Below are 14,208 nucleotides of genomic sequence, written 5' to 3' on the forward strand. Positions count from 1 at the left end.
CGCCAATCGCTCCAAGAGGTGTTGATTTTTTTTTTTGCGAATAAAAATATTTTATTAATGCAACAATAAGAAAGATAAATCGTAATAGATTGTCGTCTGCGTATTTCTCGTGATTTTAATTGTATGGAAATGATCGGAAATATTATCTCAATGATTTAAAATTTTTAACTGTTGCCATCTTATGTTTGTTAACAAATAAAATATTTGTAATTAATTCAAGCAAGGCTTTTAAAATAACTTTCAATTTTCGCTCTTTGCTTTGCTTTTGCAATAATTCAGACATTGGGATGGTCGTCAAGTTTTTGCATGTGTAATTTTGTTTTTGTTGGGAATATTGCTTCCTCGTCAAGCATGGGGAGGGATCAGAAAAAAAAAGAAAAATATAGAAGAAAGTTTCGTGATGGCCACAACATACTAGTTATATATTAAGATATGTATGTATGTATGTATATGTATGTATGTATGTATGTATATATATATGTGTGTATATATATATATATATATATATATATATATATATATATATATAGATATATATATGACCAAAAGTATTGGGACGAACAACAAACTGAAGAAACAAAAAATGGTTTTTGATCATTTTTCATTGTAAATAGCTGAGAATCAGCTATAAATTTCAGAAATAAGTTAAAAACTTATCTAGAATTTATTTTTATATTTTTGTGAAAGTATCTCTTATACCCACGGAGATATAAGCATTTCTTTCAAAAATGCAAATTTTGTTTGAAGGTTTTCGGCTCATATCATGCAGAGTTTTCCGTCAAACGTTACTAAATATTCAAAATATTTGACAGCATATTAGAGAAACATAATAATTAAATTTAAAGTTAAAATATTGAAAATGTAGTTAAATATGAACGTTTTAAGCATTTAATTTTTTACTGCGCATGCGCAAAAGATACAAATTTATAATTTTCATAATTGGAAGCCGAGATACATCCTACTTCTCATAAAAAAATTCCACTTTGATATCCTTAATATCTAAAAGGTTACCAGCGATGTAATGAGCCGAATTTTAGTAATTTTTGGCTAGACGACGAATCGCCAGGGATCTTTCGCAAATAATCTGTTCATATCATGAATCACCCTGCAACGATAACAGGAAAGTGATGGCAGTTTGCGAACGACCCCTTACCATTCGTCAGTTATCCAAGAATTTATAGAAATTCGGCTCCTTTGATCGCTGATAAGTTTTTAAATTTTAAAGATATTGCTGTCAAATATTCTGAAAGTTTAGTAACGATTGACGGAAAACTGTGACGGAAAACGTGATACGAGCCAAAAACCTTTAAAAAAAATTACATTTTTGAAAGAAATGCTTATATGTCCGTGGGTATGAGAGACACTTTCACGAAAATATAAAAATAAATTTTTGATAGATTTTTAACTAATTTCTGAAATTTATAGTTTATTCCTAGCTATTTACAAAGAAAATTGATCAAAAACCTTTTTATGTTTCCTCAATTTGTTGCTGGACCCCTAAATGAATAGCAGACTTAACTGTTATTGGAAAATGACAGCTAGAGTATACTTTTTATGTAAAAAAAATTATAGAGCGAGAATTGGTGTTTTATTTCTCGAGAAAGCCGTAAAAATGTGAATTTTTTGAAAGAGTCCCAATACTTTTGGTCATATATATATATATATATATATATATATATATATATATATATATATATATATATACTAGCAAGACACGGTTAATCCTAGATACATACTATTAATTGCAAACATGGTCAAAACAAGATAACAAGATGATGCAGAGCTAAGATATTGAAACTTTGAAACGAAAAAATATTTAGTAAAAAAAATCGCTCACGGAATTCAGAAAAATCACAAGCATAAAAAAAAGTAATAGTAAAAAAAAAAAAAACCGACTAAGATTCAAGGAGGTATCTCAAAATGTTATTAGACCGTTCTAAAAATTAAATGGGAATATATCGCCCTACCAGAACACAGATTATGGTAAAAAATGAAGCATAAAAATATATATGTAGTAGTACGTATTTATTCTTTTTAGGATATCAAGTGGTTGCAGTATAGTCATAAAATGTAGCGCTGTGTATCTCGGAGAATATTGATCGTACTAATGTTATTGTTTTGCGTTAGAATTGATTTTGTATGCTCGTGATTTCCCTAAATGTTACTTTGGGGATCCTGAGACTGTATAAAAAGTTAAATTTTGTATTTTTCACTTTTTTTTTAAATCTTCTAACTTGAACTATCTCAACTCCGCATTTTATTATGGAAACTTCTGCAAGTAGTATGTTATTAGGGCAGCAGTTCTCAACTTGTGAGGCGCTCACCCCCAGGTGGGGTAGAAGAATTTCAAGGAGGGAGGGAGGGAACATCAGATAAAATAAAAAACAAAACGAACAATTTCATGGTTACATGAGAATATTAAATAGCAGTGATTAATGTTGAGGAAGTGACTAATGGGGCACGCCGACCTCACCTTGATCTTAAATTACCTCAAAAAAATTATATTTATCGCTTTGCATTTTTTACTTATAAACTAACTTTAGCTATTCTGATGGGCTCCAGTTTCCTATTGTACTACTTGTATTAACCACGCACGGGGAGGGGCGGGCGTGAACTCATGTCAGTGTTCAAAGGGGGGCGTAGAGCCTGAAAGGTTGAGAACTTCTGTATTAGGGTAATAGTATGTATAGTATTAGGGAGATCGGAAAGTAATGTCGTTTTTTTCCAAACAAATGCATTTTTGGAAGTTTTTATTTTTAATTAACAATGTAGTTACCCTAGTTATGAACTGCCTTTTGTCATCTTGTATGCAAATTTTCAATCCCGAATAGCTAAAAATCGATTGAGTCTTGGAGCGATATATCTGGAAATGGCATCTCCGATACAAGCCGAGCTGTCAAGTTTTTGGCTCATAAAAAGGGTTTCGAAAGTCATCGGGAAAAAGAACCACACTGCTCAAGGCGAACTCTTGAAAAAAAATATAATGAGCTGTGGCGGTCTGCATCACCCACCATGCTCACCTGACATTGCGACAGATGATTTATCTTTATTCCGATTTTTTGGCAACAAAAAACTAGAAAATTCTTCCGATATCCAAAATCCATCTCCAGATATTTTTCTCAAAAATTTATTGATTGACTTATAAATTTGAGTATTGCACTGCAAAAGGTTGTGGATAACGAGTGTAATTACAACGTTGATTAAAATAAACGATTAAAAATTCATTTGTTTGGAAAAAAAGCATTATGTTCCGTTTCCCATAATGCCAGAACTAACGGCTAAGAAAACAAAGAACTTGCAGGTTAGAGGGGACACGGTGCACATGTCCGAAAAATCTGCTTACAACGCAAATGGGCCACTGACAAATGCGCAAAGTCCTAAATTTTACTTCGTTTCAAACTTTGGGCACTTGAATTTGATCAATTCGCGTTCGAACAAATCTGTTGATACAAGTCCAATTTCACACTTGGAGTATGGGCGAAATAGCCACATATTTATAAATGAGTTAATTGCAGAAATAAAAAGCAGTGTCTAGAAACAAAATGAACAGTCCCATGCCTCTAAGGACTACAGAAAACAGAAAAACAGTATAATGTCATTTAAAATACTCATTTATTCAAAAGAAAAAAAGAAAGGTTATTCTTGCGCTTTTGTATAAAATTAAGTGATATGTTTTAAAAATTTTAAACTGCATAACTTAAACTTATCATTTTGCCCAGATGTTTTAATTTCATAGGAAATTTTTCATAGTTTTTGCTTCTGCAGTTTACAGCAAAGCGTAAAGAATGTGCTTAGAGTCTCTGAAAATTTTCCGAATTTTACGCGCAAATATTTTGTTGCGTCAATGGTTTTAGAGTAAAAGTTTTGACGCAATGTTAAACACGTCAACTGTCCCATTACTAGCCTTTAGACTGTCAAATCAAAGCCTTCTTTGTACACAAGTTCTGAATCAGATTTCTTTTATTGATTTTTCTCCCCCAGTTACATCTTATTTGCTCAAGAGAGAGCTTACTTATTTTTTTCTATTAATTAAGTTTTTTTTCTTTTTTTTTTCATTTCTCAAAACTAAGGAAAAGTTGTTTAAATATATGTATAATATTTACAAACATGTTTGAGAATCTAATATTTTAATTTCTTACTTTTATTTTGAAAATAGCTTAATTTTGATGTTTAGATTTTTTCGGGGGGGGAGGGGGTTAACTAACAGTTAAAAAAAATACTAAGCTTAAATACCTGCTTCTATGTAAATTAACTTTTAAATTTTGAATCACTTCTTTTTACTTTTCAGGAAGTAAGGCAAATTTGCAAAACAAAATAATAATAATAATAATAATAATAATAATAATAATAACAATTGAGATGTAATAAGTAGTGACAAAAAGAGAGAGAGAGAAAGTGGAGAATTTTTTTTCCCCCATTGTTGCTCTGTACATTGGTTTCTTTTACAATACCAATGTTGCGACAGCAAAACAACAAAATAGGAAGGTTCTGTTTAAGTCGATTTTGTTTTTGTGGCTGTCCATAACTGAAAAGCATGTATCCAAAAGACGTTAAGTCAAATTTTCAAAGTTTGAAATTTTGATGGGAAAGATAGCAGCACATGTTGCACATTTTTTGCCATTAGAAGACTATTCAAACAAAATTCACTCGTATTGAAAATAGAGAGTGAAAAAATTCATATTCCCCCCCCCCCCGAAAATAAAGTTACAAGCAACTTTTGTGCCAAAAAGAATTAAGTCACGTTTTACCAATCCCTGAGATCACGTGGTTTGTTTTACGAGAATGCACGGGAGAGAAATACTCCCTTGCGCCTCTTCTGAAAAAGATCTTCTAAGAACCGAAAGATCTTCGTAGGTTTTTTCTAGCGACTACAAAAGGAAAAATTCTATCTACTGGTACACTTCCTTTGATTGTGTAGTTGATTGATACCCAAACTGATCTGACATCGCGGCACATACGCATGGACATTAGCAGTGGCAACGTACTTGAAGAATCTCGTGGCACAAGAAAATGCCGTGGTACCGTGGTCAAAAAATAATGCACTAAAAAAATTTTGATTAAAGTCGATTTTTCTATACTGAAAACTAAGTTCTGATTTTGGTCTGCATAGTAATTAGCGACATGTCTTACATAGGCACTGATACTTATGGTATTAAGTAATTCCAGAAGGTCACATTTACTGTGACATGTGATTAGATTCCTTTAAGATATTTTCCGTTGATCGGGCTAGTGGGGAAAAAAGCAGTGTTGTAAATAAGTGGTCGTAAGGTATATTTTTCAAAAAAATATTTTATTTTAAACTAGCAAAAATACCCGGCGTTGCATGGGTTAGTAATGATTGTGAAAAACAGTCGCTACTTTCCTTCGTTTTCTGTTTTAACTGAAAGAACTCAAAACACTCCGCTTTGACGTGATTAAAAATCGAGCTTCTTCCTTACCCATTAAAGTAAAGTAGCAATAAGTATGAAGAATGAATGAGCATTCGTTTAGAAACGAAAGCAGGTATTGAAGCATAAGTTATGATTCGTAATTGTTTGCTTTTAGATTATACATATATTTTTTAATATTAAATGTTATTAGATGAAATGTAGCAATGTTTTTAGTTATAATTTGAATGTATGTGTGAGTGTTATTCATATTTTTTAGATATTGTAAACACTAAAAACTGTTTTTTTTTTACCTATTATTCGGATTATCCACGGTTTTCATTTAGCTGCTGTTACCATGCCATCCTAATCTGCGGATAATCAGGAGTTTACTGTACATAGATAAATTGATTCTGCTCTTTTACAGTACGCTTAAAAACCCTGAGAAACATTTTTAAAATATCATTTTTTTAAGAATACTATTAACAATGAAACTGTACACAACACATAAAATGAACATTATTAAATTGAAATGGTTTCTACGTTTTTTTAATACATTTTCAAGAACACAGTAGTTAAATTTAATAAATTATTTTGTTCATGGTATTCGAGAAGAATTCCTTCCGATAAACTGCATTCAGAAATTGGCCGCCATGTCGCCTTTTTGAAAAATGGAGCTCCATCTTCCACTCCACTCTTCCTTCCGTTTCTGCATCTTGCTCAGCTTTTTCGCGACACGAACTTTTACTAAAAGTACTTCTACTGCTACCAATGACCCCCCTCCACCCCGTCATCCCGCGCCTCTTCACTTGCAGTCCATTTATTTATGAAAAATGAAACATTTTCTACGGCGCCGTAGTGCTTTTGAGAAACAACTCAACCCTGCCTGGTAATTTAACATTACAATGGCGGGCGATAAATTAAACTTATTCGAGGTTGTATTGGAGTTTGTGTAATTGCGGAAACTTTGCCAACGTGGCGTGTAGGTAAACGCTAGCTGAAATACCTCAGAAGATAAGGTGAAAATAAAATGCATGCAAATACGATAAAGGAACAATTTTAAAAAATGAATTCCCTTTTTTATATTTTTCAGTAAAATGCATGCAATTTTTTGAACTAGTTAATGTCATATAAAATTCTATAAAAGGTATATTAATTTTTCTCGAGCTATTAGTTTTACAAGTACAGTTTATTTTCAATAGTATTCAAAGCGTATATATATATATATATATATATATATATATATATATATATATATATATATATATAATACATATATATATATATAATACATATATATATATATATATATATATATATATATATATATATATATATATATATATATATATATATATATATATATATTAGTAATTTAGTTGGCTGCTTCGGAAATTTTTGCCTTTACATACAAGAAAATGAACATTGAGATATTGTTCAAATTATAATATTGGATTGTTCAGGTCTATGCTATTATAATCTAAACTAAGAAAATGTGTAAGAGTCGTCTTTGTTAATCGATTTGGTTCAAGTTATACTCTTAAAAATGTACACATTTGTGAAAACAACCTATTCTTTTTTAAAACATCCTGTAGAAGGAAGCAAAACCAGATAACGAGCACTCGATTACAAAATAACTCAAAAAAAAAGAAAAAAAAATACACTGAATTTGGAAAATATTCGAAATAGTTACTTTATAATGATGATATAAATCAAATAAATTATGAGATAATATCAAAAAATCATTTTATTATGATATAAAAAAATCTTTCATTTCTGAAGACATTTTGAAAAATAGCTCCAAATCGGAATGTTATGATAAAGCTCTCAAATGATGTAGAATAATTGAACGAATCACTTACAGTCAGTGTGTCCTACAGTCACAGTGTGACGTTCCTATTGGTTTATTGTTAAAACTGATTCTTTCGTGAATGCATTTGCTGCACTTTAATTACAATATGTTCCAAAATCAAATGTTTCAGTAATATGTAAAATTCGATGAGCGCTTTTCTTTTTTCTTTCAAATACAATTACACGCAGCAACGTTAAAGTGATATTTACGTTATGTCACCTCTAAGAGAACAAAGTTATGAGCCTCCTACTATAAAAGAGATTTTTTTCCGTATGCCTAACAATTCCTTCTGAATGCAGTTCCCGAAAAAAGAAAGAACCTTTGACATTACACACACACACTTCACAACAATTTTTCTTCACATGAAACATTCTTAAGCACTTCTGAAACTTCGTCTAGATGCCACGAGGGTTGTTTAAGAGTTTTCCAGAACCACTTTAAGCTTACTAGCATAAAAAACTAAACTATTCGAAAAATATTTAATGAAATAAATAAATAAATAAAGATATATATATATATATATATATATATATATATATATATATATATATATATATATATATATATATATATATATATATATATTCAAATTTAGGAGCTTTGCGAATAATTGGTTTTGTTAATAACATGTAGAATAAATAACTAGTCATGGGCATGGCTAAGTTTTTTTTTTTTTTTAACTTGAATTTTTGTTGAACTGTGCTGTTGCAGTTCTAGTTCATGGAAAATGCTAATTCTTGCGGTTTAAAATTTAGAAATTGCAGTTTTACAGCTACAAAATTTTCATTGAAATTCAACTATGATTTATATATTTTTAAAACATAAATTGGAATGTACTGGTTTGTAAAGTTATGGTCATACTCAGCTAGTCCTACTAAAAACTAGTGAGGATCATTCTAGCTATTTTCAGTTATTTTCCAAAACAAATACTTAACCATTTTAAAGCAACTATTTTGCTTACGATGTAATCAAATTTCGATTTACTAATTCGAGAAACATCAACTCATCATTAGAATTTATTTATTATGTGAACAAACAATGTTTATAACAGTTTTTCATTGTTAGCGAGGCAAACGTTATGTTTGGCTGTTGTTTTGCAGTCTACTTATGTCAGAGAAGGCCGCTAGGTGAGTCGTAATTCCAACTGCCATTTAGCGTGTAACGTTCACCACTTCGTCTCCTCGTTTCTCAGAGCAGAGCGAGTAAGCTGGGAGTGGAATTCTGGAAACCCATTTCCAACTTACGTTACCATTGTTTCATTTATGTGTGCATGTGTCGTTGAATTACACACACCACTAGCAGAGCAAAAACTTTCCTTTCAGGGAGGGAAATTAGTCATAACGAACCTGAATTTTCTCCAAGAGGTTTTTTTTTCTTCTCTTAACAGTCCTAACATGATCTAGAATTTTCCTTTGAGGGAGGAAAATTATTTATAACAAACTAAAATTTTCTCTCTCTCTCTTTTTCTTTTTAGAAATCTTATTGATCCTTAAATGAGCTAGAATTTTTCTTTGGAGAAGAGAAATTAGTCGTAACGAACCTGACTTTTCTCCTGGGTTTTTTTTTTAATTTAAATATTAATGGTCATTACAGGAATACATATTTTCATACTAGGATTGGGAGAATAGCTTTATATCAAGGTTTTCTGAGGTTTAATCCCCTATTGCTCCCTTGCTGTACCCCTGACACACACCATGCACACAAGTAAAATTGCAGAACTTATCATTCTACCTCTTTCTTAACTACTTCCATACGATTTAAGATTGCTTTGTAACTACATTGGCCGCCGCTTATATGAATCACGTTTGTTCTAAACTATTTTGAATCCATAAAGCGGCTGATTCAACAAAGCGGCTAATTCAACAAAGCGGATAATTCAATAAAGCTGGATTTTGTCCTGTTTTTTATGATTTGATTCTTAAAAGTGACTGATTCAACTAACCACTGATTCAATTAACCGGCATCCACTGTAATTTAGTACTATTGCTCTTTTAGAAAACACAAGAGGGGGGCTTTTACATATTTAAAACTGCATAAACAGAAATCACAGTATTTGAAATTCTTAGGGGGATAATAACAATACCGGTATTATTAATTAGAATAATAATGATACCAGCAAAATAAATAAAAACATAATGATAACGAAATCAACAATAATAGTAATAATAACGAAATAAATAAATAATAATTAAAAAAACGAAACGAATAAATTAAGTAATAACGATAATAATAACAAAATAAATAACAAAAGAAATAAATTACTACTACTACTACTATAATTATAATAATAATTTTTTTAAAGTGGAAGAAAAAAAAAGTTTAGCCGATAAAAGACAATAACTTGAGAAAAGTTAAAAGAGTTGAAGTACAAAATGTGTGAAAAATGATACTTCCGCCCCCCCCCCCTCTTTTCCTCCTAGTAATTTTAGTGCTCTTATAAAAATTTAAACCTCAATTTAGTGAACATAGCCATAACTCGGTAAAAGTTTTAACAACTTCCATAAAATGACCGAAAAACTGTTCAATCCTACACTTTGCACCTGCGAAATAGCAACAGAATGCGCCCTTTGCATCTTCGTTTAGTAAACGCTCTCCACTATTTCGAACGCAGTTGTTGCTTCGACCAGGAATTGGCAGTGGCGTGGGCCGAGATCCTGAAGGGTACCGCCCACTGCGTTTTCTCTCGGCAATAATTCTCACCCGCTATTCATTCACACGCAAACATTTGTTCCGGAAATATTGCAAGCCCCGGCAAACACGCAAGCAGAACGAATTTTTGGTGTTGGGACGGAATCTTTCCTTTTGGATGGGAGACATGTTTAATCAACGTTTAAAGAGGATTATTTTTTATGCTTTAGAAAGCAATTTAATCCAGACTCTTTTTTTATTCTGATGAAAAGCTGGTCTTTGAGATTAAAAATCGATCCAGGCTGTCTGAATTTTGTTGACTTTTCTTTCATGATCCCTCTTCCCGACCCCCCCCCCCCCCAGCTCACTGAATTTCAACGTAGGAGGAGTTGTAGAGGTTTTCTGATGCAACTGGATTTTGTGTTTCAAAAAGCGGCATGGCAATTATTATTGCGTTTAGAAAGAACATCACTATTAAATTTATATCAGAAGAAAACTTGAAAATGAGCGACAGCAGCAAAAAAATAACATTTTTTATCTGAATTTTTTGTTGAATCAAACTGCATTTTGAAAAGCCCTTTGCCAGTTGTTAATAAAATCATTAGTTAATCTTAATAAAATCTCTAAATTGATAAAATTAATCTCTATTTATTTTCTGATTGGAATAATTGTTACTTTGAGAGGCAAAACCACTACGAATAAAATTACAGAATGATTGAATGTACTATTCTGTAAAATCATATAAGCGGATATAAAATGATAAAATACCATGTTAAAACCGTGACAGATGAAATTGACTTGTGAAATCGCCATTAATGTGAGCCAACGAGCAATTATAGCAGAGTTTCTCCAGATTTCATTCAGATTATCTGTAAAAAGCGTATTGTATTTTATAAAATGTGTCTTGAAAGCCTAAAGTGGTTATCTAGAAAATCTAACGAAATCACAATGAATGTTTTTGTTGCCAACAGAGATTATTTAATTCATGCAAATTGAAGCTTAAGGAACACGTTTGTAAAATCTAGAAGAAACGTCTGTAACGATGATGAGATCTTGTATTTTCTGTAGCTGGTGATTTATATACAATGGCTTTGGTGAAGGAAATGTGTTTTTCTCTATCATTCACGTTGCTTTTATTTTCTACTTGATTATTGCACTGTTTTATTGTCTTAGGAAGAAGATCTCGGCAGAGCTTTTTTCTTCTTTTTTATCATGCAAAAAATCCAAGCATTTTCTTTATCTAAACATCAGATGTTACAGAAGAAATCATAAAGTTTACAGAAATCTTTTCAACTGTAAAAGCGACACGTTGTTAAAAAAAAAGGAAAATAACGAAGTTGTTGTTTCTAACTGATTTCTAACTGAATGAATTTTCAGCGTTTGCAAAATATAAAAAAAACTGCAATTTTTGTAATATAATGCTCAATTCTACTAGCTAAATTCCAAATTCTTTCCCTAACTTAAATGTTACAGCACACACACACGTAGGTACTGTCTCAAACTTTTATTTTTCTCTTTTTAGGGGTGGGGGGGGGGGGCTCACGAATTTAATTTTCACCGAGTCTCGCTTTTTTGGGGCTTTTGTTTTGTATTTCTTTTTAATGCTTGTTTCACTTTTGAGGAGGTTTTGGAAGTTTCTGATGCAACCGGATTTTGTGTTTCAGAAAGCGGCATGGCAATTATCATTGAGATTTTATTATTGTTTTAGAAGTTTTATGATTATTTAACCAAAGTTGAGATTCACGTTATACCTCGTTATTATGGAAAATTACGAGGCTCTGGCAATTCAAACTGAGATATTTTGTTTCTTCTCAACGTCGTTTCTTAAGCCGTTTCCAGACTCAGTGCTTGCTTTGGCTTTTGGGGCATGCGCAGAGATGGGCAGATTCGTATTCGTGAATCCGAATACGAATTTGTTTCACAGTTCCTTAACGTGTCAATCCGAATACGAATACATTCGTATTCACAAATGTGAATCCGAATACGAAATTCGGATTCATACCTATGAATCCGAATCCAAATCTATTCAGATTCAGACCTATGAATCCAAATCGTTTCTGATTTACATCTGTGATTACGAATCCATTTGGATTCACACCTGGATTCACTGAAAAATTCAATTCAAAAACGCAATATAAATAAATAAATGTCTGTCTGTACCTCGCTACAGGTCGAGTTTTCGGTGTTAGTGAATTTCTGAAGAAAAGTGACGATATTGTTATGGGTCCAAAAAATTTAAAAGTGGAATTCTACCAAAATTAAATGTAAATTGAAATTTGATTTGTTTATATAATTTTATCACAGATAATTTATCTCAATTTCACAACTTTAAAATATAATGAATATACAGTGATTGATGTTACAAAGGATTAAATTTGATTGTAAAAATTTGTTGATGTTACAGATACTTGTACCGTTGAAAATGCAGATTCTCTCTGAAACGTTTCGTTTAAAAAAAAGAACAAATATATTATGATGGAAGAAAACGGTTTTTTATTCAACTATCGCAACCGTTGACTACTGCGAAAACGTTCTTGTTTGTACCAAAAAGTACTATAATAGGGTAGAGGAACGACTCATATACTGCTTCCATTGGCCGCCATGACCAAGCACGGAGACCGGTTTGAGAGAGATTAGAGTGGCAATAACGGTAGTTTCGTTATGAAACATAATGAAATTTAAGCGGCGATAAATGTTTTTTTTTACTGCTGCTGATATTTTTCCACAAATGCAATTTCAAATGGAAATAACGATGGATTCTGCTGGGAATTTTTGTCAAATAATTTGAGGTTAAACTGTATAAAAAGTTTTAATGAATGGTGTACAAAAACATAATGCACTGACAGAATACAGTGATCTTCAACAGATAAATAGAGAAATTTTTAATCAGTACTCAAGAACAGCAAAAAACTCTACATATTTTATCAAACAGATTATAAAATAGTGTTTAATTTGTTGGATCTTACTTCATAACAGGGTTGATAAAAATCAGAATTTTTAAATATATATATATACATATAAACTCGTTTTTTTTATTTAAATCGGATTTTTTTGATTTGAATAGAATTTTTGAAATTTAAATTTATTTAAGTATGGTATTTGATACTAACAAGTTAAAATGCTCAAGTTAGATGTTAAATCAGATAATTCTTTTCCTATATATGGTTAAAAATTCATAAACTCTATGTTTGAGTAATTCAGAAATCAGTAAAAAATAATTACACATCTGAGCTTGATAAAATCTTTTTACAATATGAAGTCCCATATCAATATGGGTGTATTTCCCAGAAATTTTTTAACAATCAAAATAAATAACACCTTTCTTTTATCTAAGGGAAAAAAAGGAAATAATATGGAAGTACATAAACTGAGAAAGAATGAAAATAGCGTAGAACATTGAATTTATTTTCCTTTTTTTGTCTTTTTTTTTTTTTTTGGAAAAATAACACCTGAAATAAAATGCACGAAGAAAAAAAGGAAACCATATGCTTCTTGTATTTTAAATATTTTAATAAAACTCATCAAGGACTGAAAAGAAGACTGTGTTTTAGAATTCTTATCTTATAAAACGCTTGCATATTTTTTTCCCCTACTGTTTTGACTTACTGTAAGTTGAGGAGGATTGTATGTTTATTTTTTAGTGAATAAGTAAATAGCTTAACTAGGGTGGTTCAAAAATACATGTAAAAAAAAGTTTCTAATAGATAACAGGACACCCCTCAATATTTTTAGACTTGTGGATAGTAATATACCGGAAGAAATTTGACTTCTTATTTCAACTGAAAGAGAGTGCTCAACTCCCTCCCCCAAACATCGTAAGCATGGGGAGGGGCGTTAAAAATTACATTGAACTGAAATAACAATGCTACATATAGTACATATACAAAAGTAATATACAAAAGTAATATGCATATACATTGCAAAAAAAATTTACAAAAACACAGCTGGGGAAATTAAATGTTTCCAAATTTGTGACATTTCCCATGCAACGACTAATGTTAAATTGAGCACCCTCTTAAAATTTGAGTAAGAAACTAAAACTTTTACAACACAATACTATTAGTAAGTCTGAAAAAAAATAGGGTGTGTCCTGGACTCTAGCTAAAAAAAGTTTTTTTGAACCACTCTAAGCTTAACTCCTAATAGGTACGTATCTAATTTAATTTATTATTTTTAATTTCATTGAAAGGTAACCTCGTTTCATATATATATATATATATATATATATATATATATATATATATATATATATATATATATATATATATATATATATATATATATATATATATATATATACTTTGCAAGTTTTTTCTTTTTTAATGTTGATTGCTACTATGATTTTTTTATATTTTTCTTCAG

This window comes from Uloborus diversus, chromosome 5 (assembly GCF_026930045.1).
Source record: "Uloborus diversus isolate 005 chromosome 5, Udiv.v.3.1, whole genome shotgun sequence".
Taxonomy (NCBI): domain Eukaryota; kingdom Metazoa; phylum Arthropoda; class Arachnida; order Araneae; family Uloboridae; genus Uloborus; species Uloborus diversus.